The sequence below is a fragment of the Hypanus sabinus genome, unplaced genomic scaffold (genome assembly GCF_030144855.1).
Source record: "Hypanus sabinus isolate sHypSab1 unplaced genomic scaffold, sHypSab1.hap1 scaffold_551, whole genome shotgun sequence".
Lineage (NCBI taxonomy): Eukaryota > Metazoa > Chordata > Chondrichthyes > Myliobatiformes > Dasyatidae > Hypanus > Hypanus sabinus.
This window is the reverse complement of record NW_026781412.1, coordinates 79,454-95,516: the sequence shown is the minus strand read 5'-3', so window position 1 is coordinate 95,516 and position 16,063 is coordinate 79,454.

The following is a 16,063-nucleotide window of genomic DNA, read 5'->3' as shown; positions in this document are numbered from 1 at the left end:
GACCCTTCGTGATTTTTTTTATAAATGACCTGGATGAGGAAGAGGAGGGATGGGTTAGTAAGTTTTCTGATGACACAAATGTGAGAGCTGTTGTGCAGTGTGTGGAGGGCTGTCGGAGATTACAGGGGGACATTGTTAGGATAATAAACTGGGCTGAAAAATGGCAGATGGATTTCAGCCAAGATAAGTGTGAAGTTGTTTACTTTGGTTGGTCAAATTTGATGGCAGAATATAGTGTTAATGGTAAGAATGTTGACAGTGTGGAGGATGACGGGATCTTGCAGCCCGCTTCCATCGGATGCTCAAAGCAGCGGCACATGTTGACTGTCTGGTTAAGTAGGTTAAGTAGGTTCATCAATCGTGGAATTCAATTTAGGAGCCGAGAGGTAATGTTGCAGCTCTATAGGACCATGGTCAGTCCCCACTTAGCGTACTGTGCTCAGTTCTGGTCGCCTCACTACAGGAAGGATGTGGACGTTATAGAAAGGGTGAAGAGGAGATTTACAAGCATGTTGCCTCAATTGGGGAGCGTGCCTTATGAGAATAGGTTGAGTGAACTCGGACTTTTCTCCTTGGGACGAAGGAGGATGAGAGGTGACCTAATAGAGGTGTATAACATGATGAGAGGCATTGATCAGAGGCTTTTTATCCCCCAGGGATGAAATGGTTTCCACAAGAAGACACAGCTTTAAGGTGCTGGGGAGTAGGTACAGAGGAGGTGTCAGGGGCAAGTTTTTTACTCAATGAATGGTGAGTGCGTGGAATGGGCTGCCGGCAACGGTGGTGGAGGCGGATACAATAGGGGCTTTTAAGAGGCTATTATATAGGGACATGGAGCTTAGTAACATAGAGGGCAACAGGTAAGCCTGATCATTTCTAAGGTAGGGATAAGTTCGGCACAACATTTGTGAGCAGATATAATTATCTGGATAGACAGGGACTGATTAGGAGTAGTCAACATGGATTTTTGAGTGGGAGGTCATGGTTGACATATTTTATAGATTTTTTGAAGAGGTTACTAGGAAGGTTGACGAGGGTAAAGTAGTGGATGTTGTCTATATGGACTTCAGTAAAGCCTTTGAAAAGTACCACACGGAAGTTTATTTAGGATAGTTCAATCGTTAGGTATTAATATTGAAGTAGTGAAGTGCATTCAAAAGTGGCTGGATGGGAGATACCAGAGAGTAGTGTGGATAACTATTTGTCAGGTTGGAAGCCAGTGACTAGTGGTGTGCCTCAGGGATCTGCACTGGGTCCAATGTTGTTTGTGATATACATTAATGATCTTGATGATGGGGTGGTAAATTGGATTAGTAATTTTGCAGATGATGCGTTGTGGATAATGAAATAGGTTTTCAAAGCTTGCAGGGAGATAAAGGCCAGTTAGAAAAGTGTGCTGAACGACGGCAGACGGAGCTTAATGCTGATAAGTGTGAGGTGCTACTTTTTCCAAGGTCTAATCAAAATTGGACATACAGGGTAAATGGTAGGGCATTGAAGAATGCAGTAGAACAGAATGATCTTGTAATAATGTTGCATAGTTCCCTGAAGGTGGAATCTTATGTGGATAGGCTGTTGAAGAATTATTTTGGCATGCTGTACTTTATAAATCGGAGCACTGAGTATAGGAGTTGGGATATAATGTTAAAATTGTACAAGGCTTTGGTGAGGCCAGATTTGGAGTATTCTGTACAGTTCTGGTCAAACAAATTATAGGAAAGATGTCAACAAAATAGAGAGTATATAGAGGAGATTTTCTAGAATGTTGTCTGTGTTTCAGCACCTAAGTTACGGAGAAAGGTTGAACAAGTTAGGTCTTTATTCTTTAGAGCGTAGAAGGTTGAGGTGACTTGATAGAGGTATTTAAAATTATGAGGGGGTTAGATAGATTTGACGTGGATAGTCTTTTTTCCAGTCAGAGTAGGGGAGATTCAAGCAAGAGGACAAGAGTTGAGAGTTAAGGGGCAAAAGTTTAGGGATAACACCAGGGGGAACTTCTTTACTCCGAGAGTTGTAGCTGTGTGGAACGAGCTTCTAGTAGAAGTGGTAGAGGCAGGTTCCATTTTGTCATTTTAAAAAATGGATAGGTATACGGACAGGACAGGTTTGTGGGCTGAGTGCAGGTCAGCGGGACTAGGTGAGAGTAAGCGTTCAGCACGGACTAGAAGGGCCGAGATGGCCTGTTTCCGTTCTGTAATTGTGATATGGTTATATGGTTCTTTGTTTTCTATTAGAGACAGATTTTTTTTTTTGCCTAAATATTGCAGAAATTGTCCGAGTTAAACTGGCTGCAGGGAATTCTTACACTGGAGGAAGTGATTACTCTGTTCGCTCACAGACACTAGCAAAGGTAATGACACTTTGTCCTCGTTTGTCTAACAGGGATAGTTTTGTTACTGGAAGATAATTCAAGGGAGACAGAATGATAACCCACAGTTGGAGAAGGAGGAGAAAAAGAGTGTGAAGGGAAGGACGTGTCATGTGGGAGTTGCACTGATTTCCACAGGCGAAAATATACTCAAAGTTGAGGCTGATATTTTTATAACAAACGGGAGGAAGGAATATGTTTGCTTCAAGCTTCAGTTTAATCAGAGCGGCAGGCAAGATGCACAAAGCAATGATTCCGTCTTGATCAGCTGCATCAAACTGCTCTGTTGTTGGAAGAGAACACACATAAAATGCTGAAAGAATTCAGCAGACCAGACATCTACCCTGGACAAAAGGAAACAGTCGACATTTCTGGCCGATGCCATTCATCAGGATGCTAAATTGCGTGTGCTGTTCTGTATTTCGAGTAACTACAGATTGTACAGCGCTTGTTTTGTTCATCACATTGTTTCCATTGACCCACAAGTGGGGGAATAGAAAAGGAAGCCAGAAACCAGCTGAACTGAAATAATTTACAGCATTTATTTCTAACATTTACCGAGATTCAAAATCCGTTTCAGATGGTATTTCACCGCTGTCTTTAGCTCCCCGCGGAATTTGCTCTGTGTCAGGGCATAAATACACGTGTTGGTGCAGGGACTGATAACCTGCAACATTCCTGCTGTCTCTTCTGTGATGTAATGGGGATCCGTGACAGAATAACCAGAACTTATTGAAATCCGTTGATAGATATAAAATACAACCTTCGTTACACACAGCAATATGAAACTACTGGTTATGCTAAACAGCAAAGCGATGGATTTGCGTCGGGTTTCCATATCCCTGTCCTTGTCATTGTCTCCACTCTTTAGACCCCGGAGCCCCTTGCGGGTTCGACTGGCTGCTAAAATCTTCCTGGCAGTCAGAATATGTAACAGCAAAATCAGAAAAAAATCGGACACAAGGGGTTAAAATGCGGTGATACATGTCAAATGCCACCCATGAGGGAGAAGTACGGAAGCTCGGTCTGTGAGTACAATACCAGTGAACACCATGAATTGTCAGATCATGCTTCATCGTAAAGCTCCAGGGGACACACTGCAAACAGGCCAGTACACTCACTGTCTCGATAACCACAGCCGCCGTTCTATCGGTGCAATATTTACTTTTCAGCTTCTCACAGCAAATAGCCACAAACCGATCGACGATGAAAGCGACAGTCAGCCAGGCGGAGTTCGCAGTGCTCGCAAATATGAACCAAAATATTGAGTCTGCACACGGGAGTGATGAGTAGCAATGATCGGCGAAAACAAAACACAGCAGTCACCCTCAGCAGCGGATCAGAGAGAACGACCAGGAGATCGGCCACGGCCAATCCCACCAGCTAGCCGGTGACACATTTGGAGAGCCCACAGTTTCCCCGGGACAGGATCACAATCGCCACAAATTTCGCTGGAACAGAGACAGGGAACAGCAAGCTTCGAAAAAAAAAAACTGAGCAGAATCCAATGATGTGGTTTGAGGGGATCCTGTAATATTTCCACATTATTGCTGCATTTAGCGGTTAAAGTATCGAGAGAGGGCGCAGAGGCGCCTGAAACATGCATGGAGTTTCCACAGTTAAATAGAGCCAATATGATCTCAATTACTATTCCCTACTGATGGTGGAACATGAAGTGGTAGCGGAAAGCTAAAGATTCCTCGGTTAGCATTGGATCATTTTTCACCGACAACCTAAGCGTCTCGTATGAATGAAAGGAATAGACGCGGATACTGATGATGGGGTTCTTCCATTGGGGAATCATCAACTTTCATGTCAGCCACAGAACAGTCGAAGGACAGAACAAAAAATGCTGGAAACACTTATTCAGACTAAACGAATATGAGATGAAACATTTAAAGTGACTCCTTTCAGAACTGTTTTCAGAGAGTTCCCTAACAATAGTGTTAACTCGCTTCTCTTTCCATACAAGCTGAGGCTTTGTGCTTTCAGCAATCCCTATGTTTGCTTCCTGCCCCAGCATTTTCTCCCTCAGTAACAATACAACAGAACATTGACTGATTCCATTCGATAAAGCGCAACCTGACACAACCTCAGGAAGAGACATGACGCCTCCCACTGAATCCATCACAGGGAAGTAGGGCAGAGGATTTCATTGTTCAGAATCATGCTTGTGGCCGTAGTCATATTTCCGTAGCAGTGCCAGATGTAGAATACAGGTCACAGTAGGTATTAGCACAACCATGGCCGAACATTGATATTATTGTGTTGTCCATCAACTGTATCACATTCAGTCATAGCGCACAGACTCATTAAAAATCCACAAGTTCCATGCTGAAACATGAGACACCTCACGATACGGAGACCAAAAGTGCACACAGTACTCCTAAGTCTCATCAGGAGAATCCTCACATTTGCTGAAGTGTTACTACCAGCCGATAGTCTGACTGTTACACCCAATTCAGTTAACCGCTCACATACAAATGGAGACAATCAATTCGTAAACACAGTGTGTGTAAATGGAGTGCAACTGCTACAAGACCAAATAACAGAAACCTTAACATCACATTATCAATGATAATCAGCTGGAACCTTTGAATCCCGCTGATGTTGGTCTATCCGCTGAGCAACTGCAGCGGTTCGTTTTCAGATCCAGATTCCAGAATCCACAGTCCCAATCTTTTCATTCCAGTCCTGAAATGCCGAATACTGGGACTGGACATTTGGCAGTGGAAAATATCTACAGAAACTGTCAGAACATTGGAATTAAACTTCAATTCCCACTAATGGTAGCTTGCATTGTGCCATACCGGGAATTCCAAACGCTGAAATAAAAGGATAGTAAACTTCTGTTATTCTCAAGATGACTATATTCCCCATTTCAGGGAGATTGTATGACGTCTGTTGCTGCCGAGTTCACACCTTTGTTGATCCTGAATTCACAGCTCCAGCATACCCTCCTATCTGATGCATTCAAACCTCCCAATTTATACAGAGGATACGTCTGCAGAGATACGGTTATATCCCTGAATAACTTTATTTGTACAGTGTAGTACACGCACTTTAATTCAATACCGTTGTCTCACGCATATATCGGACCAATTGAAGACAAGTCGATAAAAAATTTCGGGCATTACCAGAACATTACTGACCTGGTGAATATAATGTCTTTGCACTAATTACAAAGAATGAGTTTTGTCAGCGAATAGCCAGTTTTTACGTTTCCTGATAGATAATTAATGATGTGCAAGCGGAGTTTACCGACAACAACCGACCCTCAACTACGGTCCGTGTGGTTATTCATTTTGAAGTGTCCTTCAGTCCTTCAACTCCCTCCAGGCCACATACAAGCTCACACATACGACAACACACACACACACACACACACACACACACACACACACACACACACACACACACAGACACACACGCACGCACACACACACACACACACACACACACACGCGCGCGCGCACACACACACACACACACACACACACACACACACACACACAGAAACACGTATATGGACAGAAAGATAATAGACAGAGCAAGGTCAGATGACCACGTTGGTGATTTACAAATATTGGAAAATCTGCAGATTCTGGAAAGCCAAGCACATGCACAAAGTGCCGGCAATACTCTGCTTAAATTCTCCAGCATTTTGTCATGTTACTGATGTAAGATCTTTTTAGGTGCATCTCAAATCTGCTAGCGGTCAAATAAAAATTGAGAAGTAATGTTTGAATGTGTAAACGAGTAAATCATAATTTTAAAAATAGCACACTAAATTGTGAGATGAACAGATACTTGATGTCTGGAACTGAATGAAAGAATGACAAGCGTCAAGTACAAAGTTACTTATGAGAGAGAGAGAGAGAGAGAGAGAGAGAGAGAGAGAGAGAGAGAGAGAGAGAGAGAGAGAGAGAGAGAGAGAGAGAGAGAGAGAGAGAGAGAGAGAGAGAGAGAGAGAAGAGTCTGACAGTGAGATAAACAAATAGGCCAACAGACAGCCAGAAACAGAGGAATATGGTGTAGGATTGCAATGCACCTCGTGTACTCCTACTATCATGTATCACACAGGCATCTGTGGACGCCAGGACGTTTAGTGCATTTACGCCAGAGCTTGAGAGGTTTCTGATTGAATCCGGAGTGAAACGTTGCGGAGAGAAGGTCTGGAACGGTGCTGTGGGCGGGGACAAAGGATCAGCCATGATCGAATGGTGAAGCAGACTCGATGGTCCAAGCGGCCAAATTCTGCTCCTGTGCCGTTTGCTCATATGGTCTTATGGACTGCAAAGTGCAAATGTCACAACACTTTTCCATACTAGATCACATTTTTCACATAATCTGTCAAGGAAACGATGACCTTGTCACCAAGTAGGCCGATGGCATGAAGACAGGTAGTGGAACAGGTTAAGCATTGTAAAATGATTAGATAGATTGGGTAATCGGCAAAGAAGTGGCAGAGAGAAAATATTGTTGGGAGGTGTAGAGTCAGGAAGTTATTAGAATGAATAAAGACACCGACTATGAATGGAGAGCAAATAGTGGTTCCTCGTGCGGGATTCCCAATGTCACTGTTAAGGAAGGCAAATACAATCTTCTCATTTACTTTAAGATGAATCGAATCTGAGATCAAGTATGCAATGCTGAGGATTTATCTGACAATGATCCGGTTCACTAGGAATATTGTGAGCAGTTTTGGACCTCAGGAAAGAACAAATACGCCTTCGTTGCAAATGGTCCATAGGAGGTTCCGAAGAATAAATCCCGGAATTAAAGTGTTAACATACGAGAAGCGTCCTCTGCCTCTGGGCCTGTACTCACTGGGATCTGGAAGAATGGGCTGGAATCTCCTGTAAAAGTATTGAATATTGATTGAAAGGTCCGGATAGACTGTATGTTTCCTCTTGTGGTTGAGTCCAAGACCAGACGTCAAAGGCTTAGACCGGACAGACAACCATTTGAACAGAGACGGGGAGGATTTTTGTTGTATGTACAGGGTAGTGAATCACTGGACTTTATTACAACAGCCGATTTTGGAAGCCAGGTCATTAAATATATTTACAATAGAGCTTTATAGATTGCTCATTAGCTCATTACAGGGAGCAGGCACGAAAATTGATTGAGAGGGATATTTGCTCAGCCATAGTTTAATGTCGAAACAGTTAGGAAGGCCAGATGCGCTAACTCTACTCCAACGTGTCCTCATCAACACACACTAAACAGGTTGTAGGTAGTAGATGAAACCAAGATGTGGGGGGAATGAAGTAAAGTGCTGGGAAGGCGAATGGTGAAACAGACAATGGGCTAGAGACGCAAACATATGACAGGAAAGTGAATAAAAATGGAAGAAAGACATGGGGTGTAGCACTAAAGGGAGACGAGTGGCCGATAGGGAGATAACTTGAGAGAGGGAAGCGAGAATAGTAAATGTGACAGAGCGTGGGGGAGTGTGGAACTTCACTATCAGAATTTCGGTAAGTCGATGTTCAAGCCATCAAGTTGAAGGGTGCCCAGACGGAATGTTATGTGTTACACCCCAACACGATTGTGGCCTCATCACGACAGTAGAGGAAGTACTGAAGTGCCGGAATTTGACTGGGATGTGCTCTCATAGAAACATAGAAAACCTACAGCACAATAAAGGCCCATCGGACCAGAAGGCTGTGCAGAACATGTCCTTACCTTAGACCTACCTAGACTTACCCACAGCCTCTATTTTTCTACGCTCCATGTGTCCATCCAGGAATCCCGAAAACGACTCTGTCGTTTCTGTCTCCGACACTGCCACGGCAGCAAATTCCACACACTCACCATTCTTTGCATTAAAAAAGTACCCCTGACATCTCCTCTATACCTACTCCCTAGCACCTTAAAACTGTGCCCTCTCGTTCTAGCCACTTCATGAAAAAGCCTCTAATTATCCACACGATCAATGCCTCTCATTATCTTGTAACCTTTATCAGGTCACCTCTCACCCTCTGTCGCTCCAAGGAGAAAGGGCCGATTTCACTCAACCTATTCTCATAAGGCATGCTGCCCAATCCAGGCAACCTCCTTTTAAATCTCCTTTGTACCCTCTTTATGTTTCCACGTACTTGTAGTGAAGGGAACAGATCTGAGCACAGTACTCCAAGTGGGGAGAGACCAGGGTCCCGTATAGCTGCAACATTACCACTCAGCTCCTTATCTCCATTCCACGATTGATGGCGAATGCACCGTATGCCCCCTTAACCACAGAGTCAACCTGCGTAACAGCATTGAATGTCCTATTGTCCCGGACCCCAGGATCCGTCTGATCCTCCGCACTAACTTGAGTCTTCCCATTAATGCTATTTTCTGCCATCATATTTCAAATACCAAAATGAACCACTTCACTATTCTGTGGGTTGAATTTCCCAAGTACCCCGTGACCGGGTTCACGAACAGGCAGAAATGAAAATCACTCTGGAGTCTGGCATTATTATAAACTAATATATATATATTGGATTTGCCTTTATATTACTGCTAATATGTTAGTTTTCAAATATGATGGCAGAAAATAGCACTAGTAGGACAATAGAACATTTAATGTTGTTACGCAGGTTGACTGTGGTTTAGAAGGCATACGGTGCATTGGCCTTCATCAGTCGTGGGATGGAGATTAGGAGCCGCGAGGTAATGTTGCAGCTATACAGGACACTGGTCTCTCCCCACCTGGAGTGTTGTGCTCAGATCTGTTCCCCTCAAAACACCACCTTCCTGTGGGTACAACAAAGCTCGTTCAGTGTCCGACACTGCGTGTGTCTCGTAGTGTGTCTCTCTATGTAATAGCGGACCTGGCTTTTATCTCTCCATGTTGGATACCAACTGTCCATCAACCTGCTCCGCCCTGCTCTCTCTGCAGGAACATCAACAAGCAGGCAACTGACCTCGGGAAAAAGTTTAAAAAGCTGGCAGAGAAACATCAATCTTTCGAGAAGTTTCTGCCTCTCTCTCTCTCATTGAGTTGGACGCCTGTCTTTCTCTCTCTTAATAGCAGCACAGTTCGTAAGTCCTGTTCCGGACCCCGTTACACCCCCTTCCTTTTAAGAATTTTTTACGATGGAAATATTGTGGATAAATATATATTTCAGCGTTTGAAACAATGCATAAGTAATCATCAGATAAAATATTTTAACAGGTGTAATGTCGAATTTAACATCTAGATAAACAATCTGTCTTCAGGGGACAGGAGGAAGGACCCAAGTGCAGGACGGAGGCTACTACTGCACTACTGGCAGGACGGGAACAACTGAACGATAGTCAAAACCGTGTTGTGCGTGAGGGACGTGGCGTCAACGTGATTGTTGGGATTCCGAGTGAGCCTTAGAGTTCATGCAGGAGGATCCCCCGAGTTCAGGCAGGAGGATCATAGAGATCCGGCAAGGAGGATCCCGGAGTTCCGGCAAGGAGGATCCCGGAGTTCCGGCAAGGAGGATCCCGGAGTTCCGGCAAGGAGGATCCAGGAGTTCCGGCAAGGAGGATCCCGGAGTTCCAGCAAGGAGGATCCCAGAGATCCGGTAAAGACGATACCGGATGCCCGGCAAAGAGGATCCCAGAGATCCGGCTAAGAGGAAACTAGTTTCCCGGCAAGTAGGATCCCGGAGTTCCGGCAAGGAGGATCCCGGAGTTCCGGCAAGGAGGATCCCGGAGTTCCGGCAAGGAGGATCCCAGAGTTCCAGCAAGGAGGATCCCGGAGTTCCAGCAAGGAGGATCCCGGAGTTCCAGAAAGGAGGATCCCGGAGTTCCGGCAAAGAGGATACCAGAGTTCAGAAGAGATTCTTGGAGGTCTGGCAGGATCTAGGAGTTCAGGCAGGATCTTGGAGTTCTTTGGGCGGGACACATAACCCCTAGGCAGGTCCGGGACCTCCGAGGCAGGAACACAGGGGTCTGGGCAGGTCGCGGGGCCCCTGGGTATGTTGCGGGGCACAACCCGTCGGCAGCGAGGGACAGGAAGGAAACTTGATCCAGGGTGACTGCCAGACTTACTCGAAGAATTCGTGTTTAACGACGGGTACTCCAAGCCAGGGCAAACCGGAGGAACAGGATAAGCAGGAGGACCAGGGTAAGCAGGGTGATCAGGAGGACCAGGGTAAGCAGTGTGATCAGGAGGACCAGGGTAAGCAGGGTAATCAGGACGACCAGAGTAAGCAGGGTAATCAGGAGGACCAGGGTAAGCAGTGTGATCAGGAGGACCAGGGTAAGCAGGGTAATCAGGAGGACCAGGGTAAGCAGGGTAATCAGGAGGACCAGAGTAAGCAGGGTAATCAGGAGGACCAGAGTAAGCAGGGTAATCAGGAGGACCAGGGTACACAGGGTAATCAGGAGGACCAGAGTAAGCAGGGTAATCAGGAGGACCAGGGTAAGCAGGGTAATCAGGAGGACCAGAGTAAGCAGGGTAATCAGGAGGACCAGGGTAAGCAGGGTAATCAGGAGGACCAGAGTAAGCAGGGTAATCAGGAGGACCAGGGTAAGCAGGGTAATCAGTACGACCAGGGGAGACAGGATAAGCAGGACGACCAGGGGAGACAGGGTAATCAGGAGGACCAGGGTAAGCAGGGTAATCAGGAGGACCACAGTAAGCAGGGTAATCAGGAGGACCAGGGTAAGAAGGGTAATCAGGAGGACCAGGGTAAGCAGGGTAATCAGGACGACCAGGGGAGACAGGATAAGCAGGTCGACCAGGGTAAGCAGGGTAATCAGGAGGACCAGGGTAAGCAGGGTAATCAGGACGACCAGGGGAGACAGGATAAGCAGGACGACCAGGGGAGACAGGGTAATCAGGAGGACCAGGGTAAGCAGGGTAATCAGGAGGACCACAGTAAGCAGGGTAATCAGGAGGACCAGGGTAAGCAGTGTAATCAGGAGGACCAGAGTAAGCAGGGTAATCAGTAGGACCAGGGTAAGCAGGGTAATCAGGAGGACCAGAGTAAGCAGGGTAATCAGGAGGACCCGGGTAAGCAGGGTAATCAGGAGGACCAGGGTAAGCAGGGTAATCAGGAGGACCAGGGTAAGCAGAGTAATCAGGAGGACCAGAGTAAGCAGGGTAATCAGGAGGACCCGGGTAAGCAGGGTAATCAGGAGGACCAGAGTAAGCAGGGTAATCAGGAGGACCCGGGTAAGCAGGGTAATCAGGAGGACCAGGGTAAGCAGGGTAATCAGGAGGACCAGGGTAAGCAGGATAATCAGGAGGACCAGAGTAAGCAGGGTAATCAGGAGGACCAGAGTAAGCAGGGTTATCAGGACGACCAGGGTAAGCAGGGTAATCAGGACGACCAGAGTAAGCAGGGTAATCAGGAGGACCAGAGTAAGCAGGGTAATCAGGAGGACCAGGGTAAGCAGGGTAATCAGGAGGACCAGGGAAAGCAGGATAATCAGGAGGACCAGAGTAAGCAGGGTAATCAGGAGGACCAGAGTAAGCAGGGTAATCAGGACGACCAGGGGAGACAGGGTAATCAGGAGGACCAGGGTAAGCAGGGTAATCAGGACGACCAGGGGAGACAGGGTAATCAGGAGGACCAGGGTAAGCAGGGTAATCAGGAGGACCAGTGTAAGCAGGGTAATCAGGACGACCAGGGTAAGCAGGGTAATCAGGAGGACCAGGGTAAGCAGGGTAATCAGGACGACCAGGGTAAGCAGGGTGATCAGGAGGACCAGAGTAAGCAGGGTAATCAGGAGGACCAGGGTAAGCAGGGTAATCAGGAGGACCAGTGTAAGCAGGGTAATCAGGAGGACCAGGGTAAGCAGGGTAATCAGGAGGACCACAGTAAGCAGGGTAATCAGGAGTACCAGGGTAAGCAGGGTGATCAGGAGGACCAGAGTAAGCAGGGTAATCAGGAGGACCAGGGTAAGCAGGGTAATCAGGTCGACCAGGGGAGACAGGGTGAGCAGGAGGACCAGGGTAAGCAGGGTAATCAGGAGGACCAGAGTGAGCAGGGTAATCAGGAGGACCAGAGTAAGCAGGGTAATCAGGAGGACCAGGGTAAGCAGGGTAATCAGGGGGACCAGGGTAAGCAGGGTGAGCAGGAGGACCAGGGTAAGCAGGGTAATCAGGTGGACCAGAGTAAGCAGGGTAATCAGGAGGACCAGGGTAAGCAGGGTAATCAGGAGGACCAGAGTAAGCAGGGTAATCAGGACGACCAGGGGAGACAGGATAAGCAGGACGACCAGGGGAGACAGGGTAATCAGGAGGACCAGGGTAAGCAGGGTAATCAGGAGGACCACAGTAAGCAGGGTAATCAGGAGGACCAGGGTAAGCAGGGTAATCAGGAGGACCAGGGTAAGCAGGGTAATCAGGACGACCAGGGGAGACAGGATAAGCAGGTCGACCAGGGTAAGCAGGGTAATCAGGAGGACCAGGGTAAGCAGGGTAATCAGGACGACCAGGGGAGACAGGATAAGCAGGACGACCAGGGGAGACAGGGTAATCAGGAGGACCAGGGTAAGCAGGGTAATCAGGAGGACCACAGTAAGCAGGGTAATCAGGAGGACCAGGGTAAGCAGTGTAATCAGTAGGACCAGAGTAAGCAGGGTAATCAGGAGGACCAGGGTAAGCAGGGTAATCAGGAGGACCAGAGTAAGCAGGGTAATCAGGAGGACCCGGGTAAGCAGGGTAATCAGGACGACCAGGGTAAGCAGGGTAATCAGGAGGACCAGGGTAAGCAGGGTAATCAGGAGGACCAGAGTAAGCAGGGTAATCAGGAGGACCAGAGTAAGCAGGGTAATCAGGAGGACCAGGGTACACAGGGTAATCAGGAGGACCAGTGTAAGCAGGGTAATCAGGAGGACCAGGGTAAGCAGGGTAATCAGGAGGACCAGGGTAAGCAGGGTAATCAGGAGGACCAGAGTAAGCAGGGTAATCAGGAGGACCAGGGTACACAGGGTAAGCAGGAGGACCAGGGTACACAGGGTGATCAGGAGGACCAGGGGAGACAGGATAAGCAGGTCGACCAGGGTAAGCAGGGTGATCAGGAGGACCAGGGGAGACATGATAAGCAGGACGACCAGGGTAAGCAGGGTGAGCAGGACGACCAGGGGAGACAGGATAAGCAGGACGACCAGGGTAAGCAGGGTAATCAGGAGGACCAGGGTAAGCAGGGTAATCAGGACGACCAGGGTAAGCAGGGTAATCAGGAGGACCAGGGTAAGCAGGGTAATCAGGACGACCAGGGTAAGCAGGGTAATCAGGAGGACCAGGGTAAGCAGGGTAATCAGGAGGACCAGAGTAAGCAGGGTAATCAGGAGGACCAGAGTAAGCAGGGTAATCAGGAGGACCAGGGTACACAGGGTAATCAGGAGGACCAGGGTACACAGGGTGATCAGGAGGACCAGGGGAGACAGGATAAGCAGGTCGACCAGGGTAAGCAGGGTGATCAGGAGGACCAGGGGAGACATGATAAGCAGGACGACCAGGGTAAGCAGGGTGAGCAGGACGACCAGGGGAGACAGGATAAGCAGGACGACCAGGGTAAGCAGGGTAATCAGGAGGACCAGGGTAAGCAGGGTAATCAGGACGACCAGGGTAAGCAGGGTAATCAGGAGGACCAGGGTAAGCAGGGTAATCAGGACGACCAGGGTAAGCAGGGTAATCAGGAGGACCAGGGTAAGCAGTGTAATCTAGACAACCAGGGGAGACAGGATAATCAGGACGACCAGGGTAAGCAGGGTAATCAGGAGGACCAGAGTAAGCAGGGTGAGCAGGAGGACCAGGGTAAGCAGGGTAATCAGGAGTACCAGAGTAAGCAGGGTAATCAGGAGGACCAGAGTAAGCAGGGTAGTCAGGAGGACAAGGGTACTGAGGGTAATCAGGAGGACCAGGGTAAGCAGTGTAATCAGGAGGACCAGGGTAAGCAGGGTAATCAGGAGGACCAGAGTAAGCAGGGTAATCAGGAGGACCAGAGTAAGCAGGGTAATCAGGAGGACCAGGGTACACAGGGTAATCAGGAGGACCAGGGTACACAGGGTGATCAGGAGAACCTGGGGAGACAGGATAAGCAGGTCGACCAGGGTAAGCAGGGTGATCAAGAGGACCAGGGGAGACAGGATAAGCAGGACGACCAGGGTAAGCAGGGTGAGCAGGACGACCAGGGGAGACAGGATAAGCAGGACGACCAGGGTAAGCAGGGTAATCAGGAGGACCAGGGTAAGCAGGGTAATCAGGACGACCAGGGTAAGCAGGGTAATCAGGAGGACCAGGGCAAGCAGGGTAATCAGGACGACCAGGGTAAGCAGGGTAATCAGGAGGACCAGAGTAAGCAGGGTAATCAGGAGGACCAGGGTACACAGGGTAATCAGGAGGACCAGAGTAAGCAGGGTAATCAGGAGGACCAGGGTAAGCAGGGTAATCAGGAGGACCAGAGTAAGCAGGGTAATCAGGAGGACCAGGGTAAGCAGGGTAATCAGGAGGACCAGAGTAAGCAGGGTAATCAGGAGGACCAGGGTAAGCAGGGTAATCAGTACGACCAGGGGAGACAGGATAAGCAGGACGACCAGGGGAGACAGGGTAATCAGGAGGACCAGGGTAAGCAGGGTAATCAGGAGGACCACAGTAAGCAGGGTAATCAGGAGGACCAGGGTAAGAAGGGTAATCAGGAGGACCAGGGTAAGCAGGGTAATCAGGACGACCAGGGGAGACAGGATAAGCAGGTCGACCAGGGTAAGCAGGGTAATCAGGAGGACCAGGGTAAGCAGGGTAATCAGGACGACCAGGGGAGACAGGATAAGCAGGACGACCAGGGGAGACAGGGTAATCAGGAGGACCAGGGTAAGCAGGGTAATCAGGAGGACCACAGTAAGCAGGGTAATCAGGAGGACCAGGGTAAGCAGTGTAATCAGGAGGACCAGAGTAAGCAGGGTAATCAGGAGGAGCAGGGTAAGCAGGGTAATCAGGAGGACCCGGGTAAGCAGGGTAATCAGGAGGACCAGGGTAAGCAGGGTAATCAGGAGGACCAGGGTAAGCAGGGTAATTAGGAGGACCAGAGTAAGCAGGGTAATCAGGAGGACCCGGGTAAGCAGGGTAATCAGGAGGACCAGAGTAAGCAGGGTAATCAGGAGGACCCGGGTAAGCAGGGTAATCAGGAGGACCAGGGTAAGCAGGGTAATCAGGAGGACCAGGGTAAGCAGGATAATCAGGAGGACCAGAGTAAGCAGGGTAATAAGGAGGACCAGAGTAAGCAGGGTAATCAGGACGACCAGGGTAAGCAGGGTAATCAGGAGGACCAGAGTAAGCAGGGTAATCAGGAGGACCAGGGTAAGCAGGGTAATCAGGAGGACCAGGGAAAGCAGGATAATCAGGAGGACCAGAGTAAGCAGGGTAATCAGGAGGACCAGAGTAAGCAGGGTAATCAGGACGACCAGGGGAGACAGGGTAATCAGGAGGACCAGGGTAAGCAGGGTAATCAGGACGACCAGGGGAGACAGGGTAATCAGGAGGACCAGGGTAAGCAGGGTAATCAGGAGGACCAGTGTAAGCAGGGTAATCAGGACGACCAGGGTAAGCAGGGTAATCAGGAGGACCAGGGTAAGCAGGGTAATCAGGAGGACCAGTGTAAGCAGGGTAATCAGGAGGACCAGGGTAAGCAGGGTAATCAGGAGGACCACAGTAAGCAGGGTAATCAGGAGGACCAGGGTAAGCAGGGTGATCAGGAGGACCAGAGTAAGCAGGGTAAT